Genomic DNA, 19,056 nt, shown 5'->3' on the forward strand with positions numbered 1-19,056 from the left:
CTTAAGAATAAACGTTAAATTTCGCAGTGATGTAATAAATTTTTGAATGATATCAATAATTTCGGTCGCCAAACCTAATTTTATTTAATACCAATTTAATACTTTTTAGCGAACAAATTAGCGTTTATTATCAAAAGGTTAAAAATAAAAATAAAAATAAAAATAAAAATAAAAATAAAAATAAAAACTGTACAGACTTACCTGTGAAATAGATTTCTTAGTTATATGATCTATCCCATTCATAAGATAGTCGGTTTAATTGGTTTTCCATGGCTACATAGGCGTAACCTCGAGCATTCAGTGTCTTTTCTTCTAAACATATGAACGGTCCGTCTCTGCATAAAGTAACAAATTCGGTATTTGAATAGGTTTGATTATTTGAACATTTACCTCCATGTGACCATTTTCCGCATTTGTGACATCTTTCTAGGTGTCGTGCTCTTCTTTTCGCTGCGGATTTTGATTTTCCTTTACCAAATTGTAATTTATTATCTTCGCATCTGGATTCTTTTCTAACTCCGTCTATTCTTTCTCTGATTACTGATACTAATTCACTCGGTAGTATGTCATTATTACGTTTAGTGATCAAAGCGTGTAGCATTAGACCATGGTTTAGTTCACAGGCAGTCTTCATTTCGTAAAAACCTAAAAAAAATTAAAAATTCAGAATGGGGGGAGAAGACTAGTTCTTTAGGGTCTGCTAGGGAAAGACCATTCGGGTTCCATTTTCGAGAACTACACGAAAACAGACAATCTAACTCTAACAGAAATACATAAACCCCTTTGATTCTCCCCACACTTAGTTGGCTGTGGTATTGAAATTGTGATTATCATTATTTTCAATTGAATCATCAACAACTTGTATATCTTTGACTTTTACTTCAATCCATTTGTTGATTTTCTCCGTAACTTTCACAAATTCAACTAACATTGCCTTTTCTTTTGACGATAAATTGGATATTAATCGGTTATATAACTTAAAGTTTCCTTTAATCTTAGCATCGTGAATCCGTTTATAAAGTTTCTTCGTTGAACTGTTAAAAATGGATTCATCTAATTTCGTATCATCAACGGCATTCTTTGTGATTGGATCATCATTAAGTGTTTCTTCATCTTCCCCACACTTATGCGTTTTTATTGGTCTAACAGTTTTGGTTTGTGGAGATCTAAACTTTCGGTTCACAAAGGTGATCGATGTATCACCATTCCTAAGTGTTATTCTACCTTCTCTTACATCAATGAATGCCTCGGTGGTTGCTAAAAATGGGCGACCTAGAATTAGAGGAATATCAAGGTTTTCCTCCATATTAATCACTATGAAGTTTGCAACAAAGGTCAAACTTCCCACGTTAACAAGTAAATTATCTGCTATTCCAACCGGGTGTTTAATGGTTTGGTCAAATGATTGAACACCTATTTTGGTTGGTTTTAATTTACCCATGCCTAATCTTTTGTATAAGGAAAGAGGCATAATATTTGCACTTGCTCCTAAATCTGCGAGTCCATTATATACAGCACCATCATTAAGTAAGCAAGAAATGATAAATTCACCCGGGTCTCCTGCTTTAGTAAGTCGAGTTGGTTTGTAAACCTTTTTCGGGTGTTCTTTCCTTGGTTCTTTCATTTCTATTTGAATTTATTGTTCACATTTTTCTTCGTTTCTTGGAATGGGAGGTTTGTATAGGAATTCTTCTTCATCACTCAAATTTGAATCCTCCATATATTCCACTTTTGATTTTTCATATGTTGTTGATAACATATTTATGTTTTCATTTTGAAGGTTTTCTTGGGTGGTGAAATTATGATTAACTTCATTGTCAACTTCCATCGGACCATGTATGTAATGTTTAACTCTGTGACCATTAACTTTAAATTCAATCCCATTTGAATTTATCATTTCTACTGTTCCGTATGGGAAAACTCTTTTAACTATGAATGGTCCAGACCATCTTGATTTCAATTTTCCAGGAAATAGCTTGAATCGTGAATTGAAAAGAAGAACTCTGTCTCCTTCTTTAAATTCTTTTGAACTTTTGATTCTTTTATCATGCCATTTCTTCGTTCTTTCTTTATAGATTAACGAATTTTCGTATGCTTCATGTCTTAATTCTTCTAATTCGTTTAGTTGACTTAATCGTAGACGTCCAGCTTCATGTAAATCAAGATTACATGATTTCAAAGCCCAAAATGCTTTGTGTTCAATTTCTACTGGAAGATGACATGCTTTTCCATAAACAAGTCTAAAAGGTGTGGTTCCAATTGGAGTTTTGTAGGCTGTTCTAAAAGCCCAGAGTGCATCTTCCAATTTAATGGACCATTCCTTCGGATTTGATCCTACGGTTTTCTCTAGAATACGTTTTAAAGCTCGGTTGGTATTTTCAACTTGTCCACTTGTTTGTGGATGATATGCGGTGGAGATTTTATGAGTTACTCCATATCTTTTAAGAACTTTCTAAAGTTGATTATTACAGAAATGAGTACCCCGATCACTTATTAAAGCTTTCGGTGTTCCAAACCTTGCAAAAAGACGTTTTAAAAAGTTGACTACAACTCGTGCATCGTTAGTTGGGAGAGCTTGTGCTTCCGCCCATTTAGATACATAATCAATGGCTACGAGTATATATAGATTATTATGAGATTTTGGAAATGGACCCATAAAGTCAATACCCCAAATGTCAAATACTTCACATACTTGGATGACATTTTGTGGCATTTCATCACGTTGACTTATTTTTCCGGCCCTTTGACAAGCATCACAGGATTTGCAAAGAAGGTGTGCGTCTTTGTAAATTGTAGGCCAATAGAATCCAGCTTCATAAACTTTTCTTGCTGTTAGTTGAGGCCCATAATGCCCTCCTGTTGGTCCTGTGTGAGAATGGTTTAATATTTTACTAGCTTCATCTCCAAATACACATCGGCGTATTACTCCATCGGGACAACTTTTAAAAAGATGTGGATCTTCCCAAAAATAGTGTTTTATATCACTGAAGAATTTCTTTCGTCTTTGGTACGATAATCATTTTTCAAGGAATCCATAAACTAAGTAGTTTGCATAGTCTGCAAACCATGGAATTTCTTTATAATCTATCTTCAATAGATATTCATCAGGAAAGTTGTCTTGTATGGCCGATTCATTCAGAACTTCTAATTCGGGATTTTCAAGACGAGAAAGATGATCAGCGGCGAGATTTTCTGCTCCTTTTTTATCTCGGATTTCAATATCAAACTCTTGTAAGAGTAAGATCCAACGGATTAATCTTGGTTTAGCATCTTATTTTGAAAATAGGTATCTAAGAGCAGAATGGTCGGTATAGACCACCGTTTTTGCTAGAACGAGATATGATCGAAATTTGTCAAAAGCAAAGACAATAGCAAGGAGTTCTTTTTCAGTAGTTGTATAGTTTGTTTGTGCTCCTTGTAACGTCTTACTAGCATAATATATAGGTTGAAATCGTTTTTCAATCCTTTGTCCTAAAACGGCTCCCATTGCAAAATCACTTGCATCGCACATTAGTTCAAATGGTAGATTCCAATTTGGTGTTATCATGATCGGTGCATTAGTGAGTTTTTCTTTAAGAATACTAAAAGATTTGATACACTCATCTGAAAAGATGAATGGAGCATCCTTTTCTAGGAGTTTATTCATAGGAGTGGCAATTTTAGAAAAATCTTTTATGAAACGTCGGTAAAAACCGGCATGCCCTAGAAAACTCCTAACTCCTCTAACATTGGTGGGATGTGGAAGTTTAGCAATTACATCTACTTTAGCTCTATCCACTTCAATTCCTTCTTTTGAAATTTTATGTCCAAGAACGATGCCTTCCTTAACCATGAAATGGCATTTCTCCCAATTAAGAACTAGATTTGATTGTTCGCATCTAATGAGCATTCGTTCAAGATTAACTAGACATGATTCAAATGTATCACCGAAGACTGAAAAGTCATCCATGAAAACTTCCATGCATTCTTCTATCATGTCGTGAAAAATCGCCATCATACACCTTTGAAAGGTTGCAGGGGCGTTACAAAGTCCAAATGGCATGCGTTTGTAAGCAAAAGTACCATAAGGGCACGTGAATGTGGTTTTCTCTTGATCCTCGGGTGCTATTGGAATTTGAAAATATCCGGAAAATCCATCTAGAAAACAATAGTAACTATTTCCGGCTAATCTTTCCAACATTTGATCTATGAAAGGTAAGGGAAAGTGATCTTTTCTGGTGGCGTCATTTAATTTTCTATAATCAATACACACACGCCATCCTGTTACGGTTCTAGTAGGAATAAGCTCATTTTTCTCATTTGTAATGACAGTCATGCCACCCTTCTTAGGCACGCATTGAACTGAGCTTACCCATGGACTATCAGAGATTGGATAAATTAGACCTGCATCTAGCAGTTTAATAATCTCTTTCTTAACTACATCTTGCATATTAGGATTTAGTCTTCGTTGGCGTTGCACATACGTTTTATGACCTTCTTCCATAAGGATTTTATGTGTGCAATACGAAGGACTTATTCCTTTAATATCATGAATCTTCCATGCAATGGCTGGTTTATGAGCATTCAACACAGAAATGAGTTGTGATTTCTCATTTTCAGTAAGAGAAGACGATATTATTACAGGTAATTTAGATTCACCATGTAAATAAGCGTATTCCAAATGGTTTGGAAGTGGCTTTAACTCTAATTTCGGAGGTTCTTCTATCGATGATTTGTATCGATATCTGTCTTCTTCTTTTAGCATTTGAATTTCTTCTGTTGTTGGTTCATATCCATTAGCTATAAGTGTAGCTAACATTTCAGCTTCATCAATTGGTTCATTACCTTCCCCTAAAGAACATTCTCCTGTTCCTTGTAATTCTGGAAATTCTTCTAATAATTCTGCATGTGCATCTATAGTTTGAATATAATAACATGTATCATCTGCAGATTGTGGTTGTTGCATTGCTCTATCAACTGAAAAGGTAACACTCTCATCCTCTATACTTAGGGTCAATTTCTTACCGAACACGTCTATCATTGCTTTAGCCGTGTTTAAGAATGGTCTTCCTAATATGAGAGGAACTTGAGAATCTTCTTCCATGTCCAGAACAACAAAATCTACTGGAAATACTAAAGTAACAACTTTAACTAGCATGTTCTCCATTATCCCTCTAGGATATTTTATTGATCTATCGGCTAGTTGTATGCTTATTCTGGTTGGTTTCAATTCTCCAAGGTCTAGTTTAGTGTATAGTGAATACGGCATTAGATTTATACTAGCACCTAAGTCTGCTAATGCTTCTATTGTACTAAGACTACCCAGAAAACATGGAATTGTGAAACTTCCTGGATCAGATAATTTTTCTGGTATCTTATTCAACAGCACTGCTGAACAATTAGCATTCATAGTAACAGCCGAGAGTTCTTCCATTTTCTTTCTATTTGAAATTAGATCTTTCAAGAATTTAGCATATCTAGGCATTCCTGAAATCACATCAATGAAAGGAAGATTTACATTTATCTGTTTAAACATATCCAAGAATTTGGATTGCTCAGCTTCAAGTTTCTCTTTCTTCATTTTACTCGGGGTAAGGAAGTGGTGGTTGGTATGGTTTAACATAAGGTTTATCCTTAGCTGTGTTATCTTCATTAACCTTTTCAACTACCGGTTCTTTTTCCTTATCTTGATCAGGTTGTGGTTCTTGTGAAGTAGGAATAGCTTCATCAGAAGTTACAGGTATTTCAGGTGGTTTAAGTGTTGTACCACTTCTTGTGGTAATGGCTTTAGCTGTTTCATTCCGGGGGTTAGCATTTGTATCACTAGGTAGACTTTCCGGTTTTCTTTCACCTATTAACCTTGCTAGGTTACTCACTTCTTGTTCCAGATTTTGAATAGAAGCTTGTTGATTTCTAAATGCTTGAGCATTTTGTTCATTGGTTTGTTTTTGAGATGTGAAAAACTGCGTTTGAGTTTCAACTAGCTTCGTCATCATATCTTCTAAATTTGGCTTTTTATCATCGGTTTGTTGTGGTGGTTTGTTTTGAAAATTCGGTCTTTGCTGATTGTAAGTATTATTGGATACTTGTTGATTGCTAGGACCTTGTTGGTTGTTGTATGGAATATTTCGGTTATAATTCTAGTTTTGATTGTAAATTGGTCTTGGCGGTTGATAATTATTCTGATAATTATTTCCAGGCCTTTGGTTTATGTATGAAATATTTTCTCTTTGTTCCATTGTTAATTCAATACTGAGACAATCTTTTGTCAAATGTGGTCCTCCACACTGCTCACAACTAATTCGGATTGAGTGAATATCTTTAGTCATCTTTTCCATTCATCTCTCCACAGCATCTATCTTTGCGGAAATGGAATCTAAGTCATGGCTAGAATCGGCTCTAGCTGCTTTAGATGATCTAACGATATCTTTTTCTTGGTGCCACTCATGTGAGTGGGAAGCAGTGTTATCAATAATTTTGTAAGCATCAGTTTCGGTTTTCTTCATAATAGAACCACCAGCTGCTATATCTATGTCTTTCCTTGTAGTGATGTCGCATCCTTGGTAGAATATTTGTACTATTTGACAGGTGTCTAAACCATGTTGCGGACATCCTCTTAACAATTTTCCATATCTAGTCCATGCCTCATATAGAGTTTCATTCGGTTTCTGTGTAAACGTAACAATTTCTGCTTGAAGTCTTACGGCTTTAGATGCAGGAAAGAATTGTTTAAGAAATTTGTCAACTAAAACATCCCATGTATCAATCGCCCCTTCAGGTAACGATTCCAACCAATCTTTGGCTTCTCCCTTTAAAGTCCAGGGAAATAACATGAGATATATCTGTTCATCCTCCACTTCTCGGATTTTAAATAGTGTGCAGATCCTATTAAAGGTACGTAGATGTTCATTTGGATCTTCCTTCGGCGCACCACTAAATTGGCATTGATTAGTCACCATGTGTAGAATTTGTCCTTTGATTTCATAATCTGGCGCATTAATGTCTGGATGAGTAATTGTGTGACCTTGACCAGTGCGTTTAGCTCTCATTCGGTCTTCCATACTTAAAGGTTCCAGATTCTCCATAATTGAATTTGTTGAATCGGAATCACTAGAGGATTCTGATTTAATGGTTCGTTCCTCAACAATCTCTGTTTGAATGATTGGTGGTTCCGGAGGAAAGTTTAATGGTTCAGGATCTACGAACCGTTCCTGAATATTCTCTGGATTCTCAATTGTGAGGTCGGGTTCAAAAAATGGATTATCGGAAATTTGAACTGAAGTACTTGGTCGACTGGATGACGATTCTAAAGAAAAATCAACGGCGGTTATATTTGCTAAATGTCTTGATCTAGTTACAGGTGGTGAACGTACAAAAGGTGGTGATCGTCTTGCTCGGTGCATTCACTGAATATCCTATTAGTTTTTAAAAGGAAAGAAAAATTATAATAAGTTATCCAATTAATAGACTTTTCTGATTTTGCCCACGTTTTAAATAGCCAAAAGATGCAGCAGAGGGGCAGGATTCGTTTGGTCTCAATATAATTGAGGACTGTTTGGCTCCAATAACCCGGTCCACGTACAAATCCAACTATTACTACGAACCAGAAAATTTTGATGTCTATCAATTTAACCACTTAAAATAAATTTTCGTAATTTTAAGAAATTTAGATAAGAAGTAGAATAAAAATCTATGTCCTAAAACTAGAATAGCGAGAAATAAGAAAGAAAAAGAGTTCGTCGGAAAAGGTCGAAAAAGAAAAATGGTTGAAAAATAAAAGGTGACGGAAAAATTAAAGAAACTTATAAAACTTAAAAGTACTTTGACTAACCTAACCTTATTACTACAACTAACTTAAAATTATAATCGCAAATTGAGATTACTAATTGGAATGATAATTGGTACATAGTAAAAGGTGTCTAAAAATATTAAAGCTTACAGGAAAAACTATATCCCAAATGGAAATAACTTAAAAAGAAACTAAAACTTAAAAAGGCGTCGCAAAATTCTAAAGCACCTAAATTTTAGTCTAAATAAAAAGCACTTAAGGGATTTTACGGCAAAGCCTAAAAATCTAGAAGTAAAAAATAACTATGGCAAAAACTAAGTTTAAAACTAAATATGAGCTAAATATACAAATATTACGCTAAAACGATTAAAAAGGGACGAAATATAAAAATATACAAAAAGTTGTAAAAAGTACAATTTTTATAAAAATATTATTTTTATATTAATTATTTATTAAAACTACTAATTTTACAAATTAATTAAACTAAATTAACTAAAATATAAAATAAATAAAAAGTAAAACTAAAAATAAAACTAATTATAATAATAATAAAAACTAGGGTTAATAATAATAATAATTAATAATCACCCGTAATTAATGCTAATTTAGGGTTCCGTCGCCTGTCAGAAAAGCTCCGCGAGTCGCGGTTCTCAAAGCTGCAAACCCCGCGAGTCGCGGGGTTCCAGTTTTCAACTCTGGAACAGGAAATTTACGCGTTTTTATTTATTTTTTTTTATTTTCTGTTTTCTGTTTTTATATAAATAAAAGATATTTAAATAAAACTTATATTTTTATAAACTAAAATAAAAATAAAGAAACTTATAAAACTTAAATATTTAACAAAATCTTAAAAATACTTATATTTTTGTTTTTCTTTTTATATTTTTGAATAATTAAAACGTATTTTTACAAAAACAAATTTTAATAAAAGTTAACTAAAAATCTTTTTTTTTCTTCTATTATTAGCATTGCGCTTCCGGCGTTTAAGAAGTTCCCCGGCAGCGGCGCCAAAAATACTTGATGTGGTAGCGGAGTGGTATAAAATATTATTAAATTTTACAAGGAAATACTATTAAATACGATACAATTTTACACAAGATATTTATTTATTTATAGAATGGATATACTTAAACCTTGCTACAACACTTATAGGCAGTGTACCTAATCGTACAGTAGTGTAGTTTTTAGTAAGTCCGGTTCGTTCCACAGGGAATCTTTTTAAACAAAGCTTAACGCTATATTAGTTTACTTTTATAAAAATACAAATATATATATATATAAATAATATTATTATTATAAAGGGGGTTTTTACCGTTTAATGACCGGTTTGTCGATTTTAAAACTTTAGTCGCAGTTAAAACCAAATGTAAAATATTAAAAATAAATACAAGACTTAAATTAAAGCATAAAGTAAATAACGATAATGAAATTGCGAATAATAAAAGTGCGATAAAATAAACTTGCGATAATTAAAAAGTACGATAATTAAAAGTGCAATTAAATACAATAACAATAAAAATGCGATAATTAGAAGTGCAATTAAATATAAAATAAAGGAAATTAAATATGAAAAAAAAGGATTATGCTTATTTAAACTTCCGTAATCATGATGTTTGACGTGTTGATTTTAGTTTTATGCCCATGGGTTAATTGTCCTTTGTCCTGGATTATTTAATATATCCATACGGATTTGTCCATAATAGTCCATCAGTCATAAATATAAAGAGCGAAAGCCTTCGTCAAATTATTCTTATTCCCGAAGTCAAATATTCCAACTAATTGGGGATTCGAATTGTAACAAGGTTTTAATACTTTGTTTAATGAATACACCAGGTTATCGACTGCGTGTAAACCAAGGTTTTACTACTTTGTTAACAATTACACCAATTACCCTTGAATGTAATTCACCCCTGTTTCAACAAGTTTATTAACTATTAATCCAGTTCCGTATCCGGTAAAATGAATAATTATTGGTATTTATAGATATCCCGCCCACCGTACCCAGTCAAGCGTATGTGGTTATATATAAATACGTCGAATTATAAGTTTGTATATTAAATTAACAAGGTATTGTTTAGTTAATATAAAACCCATTAATAGCCCATAGTCTAATTTCCACAAGTGTCGTTCTTTTGTCCAAACCCCAATTATGGTACAAAACCCAATTATCCAATTTTAGTAATTAGCCCAACATCATGATTACTTCGGATTAAATAAGCATAATAATAACTTAGCTACGAGACATTAATGTAAAAAGGTTGAACATAACTTACAATGATTAAAAATAGCGTAGCGTTACACGGATAGAATTTCGACTTACACCCTTACAACATTCGCTAACATACCCTTATTATTAGAATTATAATTAAAATTAAAATATAAATTATAAATATATATATATATTTTACGTATGAATGAGGAGAAGAAAAAGATGATTTTTGCAATCAGAATTCGTTTGCTTTTATAGGGATTTTCGACTTTTGGGGCTCCGCGACTCGCGGCATATTTTGCCTTCAAACTCCGCGAGTCGCGGAGTTTGAAATTCCAGCTCACACCAGTTTGGAGTCTTTCTTGCCGACGGTTTTTATTATTTATTATAATATATAAATAATTATAAGAATTATTTAAATATTATATTATATTTATGTGCATAGTTGACTTGTAATTTTTAGTCCGTTGCGTCGAGCGTTGAGAGTTGACTCTGGTCCCGGTTTCGGATTTTCGAACGTCCTTGCGTACAATTTAATATCTTGTACTTTGCGTTTTGAATCTTGTACTCTTGTAATTTCGAGACGTTTCTTATCAATAATTGGAACCTCTTTGATTGTCTTTTGTACTTTTGAGCTTTTTGGTCGTTTGCGTCTTCAATTCGTCGAATCTGTCTTTTGTCTTCACCTTTTATTATTTAAACGAATATCACTTGTAAATAGAACAATTGCAACTAAAAGCTTGTCTTTCTTGAGGAATAATGCTATGAAATATATGTTCGTTTTTAGCATTATCATATATCATACTAAGATATATTAATATATCATAATATCATGATAATGTAATAATTTAACATCTCTTTAGATATACTAAACAATGGGTTAACAACATTTAACAAGATCGTTAACCTAAAGGTTTCAAAACAACATTTACATGTAACGACTAACGATGACTTAACAACTCAGTTAAAATGTATATACATGTAGTGTTTTAATATGTATTCATACACTTTTGAAAGACTTCAAGACACTTATCAAAATAATTCTACTTAACAAAAATGCTTACAATTACATCCTCGTTCAGTTTCATCAACAATTCTACTCGTATGCACCCGTATTCGTACTCGTACAATACACAGCTTTTAGATGTATGTACTATTGGTATATACATTCCAATGATCAGCTTTTAGCAGCCCATGTGAGTCACCTAACACATGTGGGAACCTTCATTTGGCAACTAGCATGAAATATCTCATAAAATTACAAAAATATTAGTAATCATTCATGACTTATTTACATGTAAACAAAATTACACATCCTTTATATCTAATCCATATACCAACGACCAAAAACACCTACAAACACTTTCATTCTTCAATTTTCTTCATCTAATTGATCTCTCTCAAGTTCTATCTTCAAGTTCTAAGTGTTCTTCATAAATTCTATAAGTTCTAGTTTTATAAAATCAAGAATACTTCCAAGTTTGCTAGCTTACTTCCAATCTTGTAAAGTGATCATCCAACCTCAAGAAATCTTTCTTATTTACAGTAAGATATCTTTATAATATAAGGTAATACTCATATTCAAACTTTGATTCAATTTCTATAACTATAACAATCTTATTTCGAGTGGAAATCTTACTTGTACTTGTTTTCGTGTCATGATTCTGCTTCAAGAACTTTCAAGCCATCCAAGGATCCTTTGAAGCTAGATCTATTTTTCTCATTTCCAGTAGGTTTATCCACAAAACCTGAGGTAGTAATGATGTTCATAACATCATTTGATTCATATATATAAAGCTACCTTATTCGAAGGTTTAAACCTGTAATCACTAGAACATAGTTTAGTTAATTCTAAACTTGTTCGCAAAAAAAAAGTTAATCCTTCTAATTTGACTTTTAAAATCAACTAAACACATGTTATATATCTATATGATATGCTAACTTGATGATTTAAAACCTGGAAACACGAAAAACACCGTAAAACCGGATTTACGCCGTCGTAGTAACACCTCGGGCTGTTTTGGGTTAGTTAATTAAAAACTATGATAAACTTTGATTTAAAAGTTGTTCTTCTGAGAAAATTATTTTTCTTATGAACATGAAACTATATCCAAAAATCATGGTTAAACTCAAAGTGGAAGTATGTTTTCCAAAATGGTCATCTAGACGTCGTTCTTTCGACTGAAATGACTACCTTTACAAAAATGACTTGTAACTTATATTTCCATCTATAAACCTATACTTTTTCTGTTTATATTCTTAAAATAGAGTTCAATATGAAACCATAGCAATTTGATTCACTCAAAACGGATTTAAAACGAAGAAGTTATGGGTAAAACAAGATTGGATATTTTTTGATTGTTGTAGCTACGGGAAATATTGTAACAATTCTATACAAATCATATCCTAGCTAACTTATATTGTATTATACATGTATTCTAATATATTATGTAATCTTGGGATACCATAGAAACGTATGCAAATGTTTTGACATATCATATCGGCCCATGTATATATATTATTTGGAACAACCATAGACACTCGATATGCAGTAATGTTGGAGTTAGCTATACAGGGTTAAGGTTGATTCCAAAAATATATATACTTTGAGTTATGATTTAGCCTGAGACGTGTATACACTGGGTCGTGGATTGATTCAAGATAATATATATCAATTTATTTCTGTGCATCTAACTTTGGACAACTAGTTGTAGGTTACTAATGAGGACAGATGACTTAATAAACTTAAAACATAAAAAATGTATTAAAAGTGTTGTAAATATATTTTGAGCATACTTTGATATATATATATATATATATATATATATATATATATATATATATATATATATATATATATATATATATATATATATATATATATATATATATATATATATATATATATATACATATTTGTTATAGGTTCGTGAATCGACCAGTGGCCAAGTTTTACTTCCCGACGAAGTAAAAATCTGTGAAAGTGAGTTATAGTCCCACTTTTAAAATCTAATATTTTTGGGATGAGAATACATGCAGCTTTATAAATGTTTTACAAAATAGACACAAGTACATAAAACTACTTTCTATGGTTGAATGATCGAAGCCGAATATGCCCTTTTTGCTTGGTAGCCTAAGAATTAGGGAACATCACTAATTTTGAGAATTAGTGCACGCCTAATTGACGCGAATCATAAAGATAGATCTATTGGGCCTAACAAACCCTATCCAAAGTACCGGATGCTTTAGTACTTCGAGTTTTATATCATGTCCGATGGATGTCCCGGAATGATGGGATATTCTTATATGCATCTTGTTAATGTCGGTTACCAGGTGTTCACCATATGAATGATTTTTATCTCTATGTATGGGATGTATATTGAAATATGAAATCTTGTGGTTTATTATTACGATTTGATAAATATATAGGTTAAACCTATAACTCACCAATATTTTTGTTGACGTTTAAAGCATGTTTATTCTCAGGTGATTATTAAGAGCTTCCGCTGTTGCATGCTAATATATGGACAAGATTTGGAGTCAGCATGCTTGTATTATATTGTTTAAAACTGCATTCGAAATTTACTTTGTTGTAACATATTAAAATTGTAAACCAATATGTATTGGTAGTGTGTAAGTGTGATATTTTTAGATTATCATTTCTGATAATCTAGGTGGTGTCCTTTTAACCTTATCGATAAAATAAAGGTTATGGTTTGTTTTAAAAATGAATGCAGTCTTTGAAAAACATCTCATATAGAGGTCAAAACCTCGCGAAGAAATCAATTAATATGGAACGTTTATAATCAATATGAACGGGACATTTCAAATCACAACCTAATTGGGCAGCTCTTCTTTGACGGATAATTGATTAACCGTACGTAGGTACTATTTCTCTATTGTGACGTTAAGCACACATAACTACTTACCTTGTATCATAGGGTTTATCAGGTCCTAATACTAGGTTATAGCCACGTAAGTAAATGGAAAGGGTGGTCTGTGCATTAGACTTCTAAACTGTCAGGGTTTCAGCATAACAATAGCATAAGTTTCAGATAAGATATTTAACATATAATAAACATTTATAATGGATAGACAAGCATGCAAGATGAAAGCAACTTAAAGTAACAAAGTAACTTTATTAGATTAATGAAGGCGTTCACCATTTACAGACGAGATCTGGACCATTACAAGTGCTGACATCCTCTACACCGCTCCTAGTACAATCTTAGGCGTTCGCCTCCAGGTACTTAATTTCCCGCCCGGAGGTGAGAAGGCCCTGAAAGCTTCTAGTGAGAGAAAGTGTATTGTAGTAAGAGAGTGTGAAGAGGTGTATGGAAAATGGATCATAAAGCGCTTTAAATAGACTTGGTTTTTGCTGGCATATGGCTGGCAGGCCGTATGGCAAGCCGTATGGCCTAGCCATTTGATCAGGCAAGCCGTTTCCTTGGGCCTTTTTCATGGTAGGCCGTATGTGATGTGGCAGGGCATATGGCAAGCCGTATAGCCCCTCAGGTTTGCTGTTTTTCTTGGATCGTTTTGCTTGTTCCCGGGATCGTAACTTGGTTTCCGCGATCGTAACTTGTCTTTCACCATTTTTGCTCTAGAGTCTTTGTTTTAGCTTCGATTCTCTTGATTCTTTTTGCATTGTCATCATAATTAATAAATCTACAAGATCAACCAACGAAGTGATTATTTTGCCGATAAAGCTTGGAACTTTATTGATTTTGGGCCCTAATATTGAGGTAAAAATGTGACATTTTAGCCGATATCAATTATCACACACTTAGACTTTGCTTGTCCTCAAGCAAACCCTCGATCGTTTAGCACAAAAGATTCATATTCGTAGTGATCAAGTGATCTTTGTTTCGCAAGTCGTAAAAGTGAAAACTTAGTTTTATCCTTTTTACTATTCCCGAATCTATTCTCACAAGCATGAGAGGAGGTTACATAACTGAGGCTATCTCACTCGGGTCATTCAATTCACTTAAGTGTATCGGGTGTCCTAAAGTTCAAAGAAATGAAATCGCTCATAGCCAGTCATGTTTGCATTCTTCGTCATAGGCTTGATCAAGACTCAAATCTCCATCACTTATTTGAGAGAATTTTCAGTTATATACTCGGCTTATCTTGTAAAGGAATGGTGATTAGAGGTTTGGGTTTTGAATAGATAGGAGTTCTTTTAAGGATCGATTTTGATAATCCTTTCAGCTTTTTATCGGGAATTTCAAAATGAGCATCATTCTTTTCTACTGCCAGGAGTTCTTTTTCTCGAATATTTAAGGTTCTGCTCCTTTTCTCAGAACCTATTTTTTTATTTTTATTTTTTGGAAAGCATCTTTTGCTTTTCTCTCCGAGGTCTCCTTTTTATCGGATGTCTTCTTGATACCTAACTTGGATGCTCCCATTTTTTCTAATGCGGTTTTATAGAGGATTTCCCGGAAGTTATGATTTCATCGGAATTTATTTCTTTATTTATGAGGTGAATGAAGAGAGTGGATAGTGGTAGATGGTTTCATGGTGGATTGGAGTGAAAATGGAAATGGAAGTATGTGGTGGGGGTGTTTTGTCTTCACGAATAGCTGAGGTTTCTAACTTAGTAATTCTCGTCAAAAAGGTGTGATTCTGAAATGTAGATCAAGAGCAAGTTCTGATTCAGAGATGCCAACATCGACGCACTCAATGGAAGCATAGTGAAGCACTAAAAGTGAGTGCTTATTGGGCCTTATTTATGGTACCTCACAACAATTATTATGGATTGAAATGTGCCTTTGGTTATGCAATGCTCTTTTGGAAAATTGTTTCGTTTTCGCAAAAAGTTTCGACTTTGTTCTACTCTTTTGTCTATTATGTAAAAAAAACTTTTTGATCATTTATAAAATTTGGAATCCTAAGTGTTTTATAGCTTGAAAAGTTTTATGAAAAATTAGTTTGTTAAACACTTGAGGATTTTGCGAGAATCATAATGTACAATATATTGCTATCCCACACTTTAAAATAACATTTTCCTCAATGTTAGGGATACAACGTATCCCACACTTAAAGTTTGAAAAACATGTTATTTTAAGTTTATTGTGGCAGGGTTGTTGATCCCGCACTTAGTGTTTAAAGTGGTCTAGTATATTGCGTATATTTTATTAAAAAAGCGATGAAGACGTAGTACTCCCCTATGGATGCAAGGTGTGTATGGATGGTTCGCCTTTTGTGGTTTCTTTTAATCTTGTAGTGGCTTCATTCTCATTCAATGCATCCTTGCTCCAAGTCGTGCTTCCATCTTGTTATATGGTCTCGATCGTCGTTTGTTTGTGACGTTTATTCATGCATACTTATTTAACTAATAATATCATACAAACTAAAAGTAGAAGGATAGTTATGCCCAAGATTGGGCATACAGTGATAAAAATGTAATAATGTATCAACGTATCATAGATAATCATAATTAAAAGTGGTAGAGAGTAGACGCATTGCTGATCTGGCATATGCAGAGGGAGAGAGTATGATACGCTGGTCGAGGGCTGCCTTGGGTGCCTCAATGTTAACCTAAAAGGGTTTAAACTACCTTAAGGATAGAATCCTAGGTACATGAATAAAGTGGTATATCCCTAAAGGAAAGTCTCAGCTTTTCTTAATCCTAGTTGGTTTAACTATAGTAACATTCCTCCATTTAATACTAGGTTATGCTTTAACATTAACAGATGTGCAATCTTAGGTATCCTAAGGTACTGCTAATTGGATTAGAGGTCTCTCCTTTGCGATCACTTACTCAACCCGGGATCATCTTACAACATCTCAAGAACGTTTCTTCTGACGTGATTTATGCTTTCGAGTAAGCGAGTGTTCACTGAACTCTATATTGCCTACTCTAATCACAACCTACTTGGGCAGCTCTTATTTGACGGATAATTGATTGTATGTAGGTACTATTTCCCTATTGTGACGTTAAGGACGCATAACTACTTACCTTGTATCCTAGGGTTGATCATTTCTAATACTAGGTTATAGCCACGTGAGTAAATGGAAAGTGTGGTCTGTGAATTAGACTTCTAAACTGTCAGGGTTTTAGCATAACAATAGCATAAGTTTCAGATAAGATATTCAACATATAATAAACATTTATAACGGATAGACAAGCATGCAAGATGAAAAAAACTTAAAGTAACAAAGTAACTTTATTAGATTAAGGAAGGCGTTCACCGTTTACAGACGAGATCTGGACCATTACAAGTGCTGACATCCTCTAGACCGCTCCTAGTACAATCTTTAGCGTTCGCCTCCGGATACTTAATTTCCCGCTCGGAGGTGAGAATGCCTTGAAAGCTTATAGTAAGAGAAAGTGTATTGTAGTGAGATAGTGTGAAGAGGTGTGTGGAAAATGGATGACAAATGCGCTTTAAATAGACTTGGTTTTTACTGGCATACGGCTGGCAAGACCAATGCCAAGCCGTATGGCATGGCCATTTGATCAGGCAAGCCGTTTCCTTGGGCCGTTTGCATGGCAGGAAGTATGTGATGTGCCAGGCTGTATGGCCCCTCTGGTTTGCTATTTTTTTCTTGGATCGTTTTGCTTGTTCTCGGGATCGTAACTTGGTTTCTGGGGTCATAACTTGTCTTTCACCTTTTTGGCTCTAGAGTCTTCGTTTTAGCTTCGATTCTCTTGATTCTTTTTGATTTGTCTTTGTAATTTATAAATCTACAAAATCAACTGACAAAGTGATTATTTTGCCGATAAAGCTTGGAACTCTATTAATTTTGGGCCCTAGTATCGAGGTAAAAATGTGACTTTTAGCCGATATCAAGCATTATATGAGTACTAAATGGTGGATGAGTAATACGCTGGTCATATATTTTTTTTTCTATTTTTCACACATATATTTATAATGGTCTTATATATGCATACGAGGGCATAGAATTATTCAAGTGTGGGGGGAGAGTATTAAAATTTTTTGAGATAAATGATTTTGGTTTGGAACTTAAAATGAGTGAAACTTCATGATTATTACCAATGAAATTTTTTATTTATCATAATTTCATAAAAAACCAAGCGTGACATTGTTGAGAGAGTTATAAAGTTAATGAAGTGGCATGTATTTTTAATGGATATTAATTTTATGAAAAACGACTTGGTGGTTATGCGGTTCTTAAAAAGAGTGAAACATCTAATTTGAGCAAAAAATTTCAAATTTTATATTTAAGTTGGATTTCAGAGTTAAGAAGTAAAGTTTTCTTAGTTGTATTTCACCAAGGTGTTTTATACCTGTCGGATATTTCAAGTCCATCCAAACGAGGAAGTAAAGTCTTCCGACTTATGTTTCAAAAACACTTTTTAATGCAGATTTTTACCTATGAATTGACGAGTACAAAATGCCATTTTCTGTTCATTCATATCTTGTTTCGATACAGGGAGAAAGTAGTGCTTGAACTTGTTTCGTGTCGCTGTCCAAAACCAAGATAGCTGTGGGTGACACTTAGCCTTAACCCGCAGTTTACTGCAAAAAAATCCAGTTTTGGGGCTGAATAAATATTCCTAAACGAGAGCCTTGCTTGGGGCGTATAATACCACAAAACTAGAGCTTGATGGAGCCAAATCCATAAAACTTTCTCTCATTATAAGTTACGTGGGACTTAAATTCTACGACCCTCCTTCGTTTGTCCACCCTGCTCCGAGTGGCACCGAAGAAGTTTTTGGGACATGAGATGAGTGCCGCCATCCTAAAACACATGGAGAACCAACGCGGTGTTTTCGGACACCCTGGCACACCAACCTTTAAAACAAAGATGGAATTAATGGTAATACTTCTAGAATAACAACTAGAGCGTAGTATGTAACTTGTACCACGGTTCTTTGGCATGATTAATTTCTAGTTCATATGGCGAATGGTTCCCACTTGACTCTTAGTTCATTTAATATTACAAGGTTCGAGGTTTTTTTATTTTCTTATTATGATATATTTTGTTCAAGATGAGATGCTGCTATCATAATTGTTATATAATCTGAGGAGTGAGAGTTGGTTAAATTAAAGTGGGAGCCATGTTGGTGGATTTTATGTTTCATATGGAGTTCAAGGCTTTTCGGTTCTAC

Source organism: Rutidosis leptorrhynchoides, chromosome 7 (assembly GCF_046630445.1).
Source record: "Rutidosis leptorrhynchoides isolate AG116_Rl617_1_P2 chromosome 7, CSIRO_AGI_Rlap_v1, whole genome shotgun sequence".
In the NCBI taxonomy this organism is placed as follows: Eukaryota; Viridiplantae; Streptophyta; class Magnoliopsida; order Asterales; family Asteraceae; genus Rutidosis; species Rutidosis leptorrhynchoides.